This window comes from Myotis davidii, unplaced genomic scaffold (genome assembly GCF_000327345.1).
Source record: "Myotis davidii unplaced genomic scaffold, ASM32734v1 scaffold350, whole genome shotgun sequence".
Lineage (NCBI taxonomy): Eukaryota > Metazoa > Chordata > Mammalia > Chiroptera > Vespertilionidae > Myotis > Myotis davidii.
The window spans coordinates 667,864-669,709 of NW_006284938.1; the positions used below are offsets into that span (position 1 = coordinate 667,864).

Genomic DNA, 1,846 nt, shown 5'->3' on the forward strand with positions numbered 1-1,846 from the left:
TTACAAATGCTGACACGCCGAGCTCAAAAGGTTCGCCATCACTGCTCTTGGAGGACAAAAACACACAATACCTATCTCTGGACTGATAGCCAGCCATATGCACTGATAGCCAGTCATATGCAGCCATATGCAGTTATACAGCCAAACCAGTCATTGAAAAATTGAACCGCTTTCTTACTCCTTACACCAAATAGCTGTTGCCCTTAAAACCCCTCCTCAGCCCCCACCTTAGGTTCTGCCTTTGCAGTTCAGCCAGATTGGGTTCTGATTGGTCAGTTTCTATTCCAGTCAGCATCAAAAGCTCTGACTCCTAGATAGACATTGGCTCCTGGAACTTCACCCAGATTAGGTTCTGATTGGTCAGTTTCTATGCCAGTCAGCATCTCTGGGCCTATCTCTGGGCCTGATCAAAGAGGCGGGGCTGATTAGCAGCCCCTGGTGGAGGCCCAAGAAAAACAGAGGCCTGGCTGCTGGGGAAACCCAGAGATAAAGAGAGAGGCAGCAGCTGGTCAACAGCTGCCACAGAGGCTGCAGATCAGAACCGCCCCCCTCAGGCTCCACCTTGGGTTCTGCCTTTGCAGTTCAGCCAGATTAGGTTCTGATTGGTCAGTTTCTATTCCAGTCAGCATCAAAAGCTCTGACTCCTAGGTAGACATTGGCTCCTGGAACTTCACCCAGATTAGGTTCTGATTGGTCAGTTTCTATGCCAGTCAGCATCTCTGGGCCTATCTCTGGGCCTGATCAAAGAGTTGGGGTTGATCAGTAGCCCCATGGAGGCCCAGAGAGAAACAGAGCTGTGGCTGCTGGTGAAGCCCGAGAGAAAGAGAGAGGCAATGGCTGGGCAAACTCAAAGGCCTGGAGAGAAACAGAGGTGTGGCGACTGGCAAAGCCCGGAAAGAAAGAGAGAGGCAACAACTGATCAACAGCTGCCACAGAGGCTGCAGATCAGATCCTGCCTCTTTTACTGGGCCTCTCTCTGGGCCTTTGCATCAGCATTGGCTGCAGTCAGTGCTGGGTCACCACGGCAACCCAGCACTGACTTCTGGTGTTTCGTCAAGCCTTCCATCTTTACGGACTCTGGCTCTTTATATATATAGAATTAAAGTAAAGAGATGCTGAGCTCTTGAAAACTGCTTTCATCTTCTCCCTGTTTCCTCTTTGGCATACGCAATATTGGTTGGTTAGTAAGCAATTGAGATTTTCTTTCCCTTTCTTGGGCTAAGTATTGAGTGAGCTGTAACTTTAGTAACTTCAGTGTGAGGTTTAGAGCCTATGCTCATTAATTAATTAAAATATAACTGTGATTACTCCATTCACCTTTCCCAGGTGTGCCACTTCAGAACACAGCTGAGAATCAGTACTCAGAATCTTGCAGCTTTCATGAACCTTCAGGCAAAAGACATTTGGCAAAAGCTTGAGTGACATTTTATAACTGGCTTCTTTTACTTACTATAATGTTTTCTAGGTTCATCCATGTTGTAACATGTATCGATACCACATTTCTTTTTGTGGCTAAATAATATTCTGTTTTATGGATCTACTACCTTTTATTTATCCATTGATCACTTTAGGGACATTTTAGTTGTTTCCACCTTTTAGCTATTAAAAATAGGGTTTCTATGAGCATTTGTGTCTAAGTTTCATTGCAATATATGTTCCAGTTCTTTTGAATTTAATCTTTCATTTTTTTTCAATTCTTCCACCTAGAATTGAAATGGTTGAGTCATATAGTAATTCGATGTTTAACTAATTGAAGGACTATCAAAATCATTTTCTTTTCAGGCAAAATAACATAGTACCATGTAGATATTATAGTTAATTTATCTTATCTTATAATTGGGACCTT

At 43.6% G+C, this 1,846-nt stretch overlaps 1 protein-coding gene across 1 annotated transcript in view; it reads left to right on the plus strand.

The window, feature by feature from the left end:
* The window catches only part of AFF2 (AF4/FMR2 family member 2), a 180,040-nt gene that overhangs the window by 61,541 nt on the left and 116,653 nt on the right, over window positions 1-1,846 (plus strand). The gene's annotated exons all lie outside the window — the stretch shown is intronic.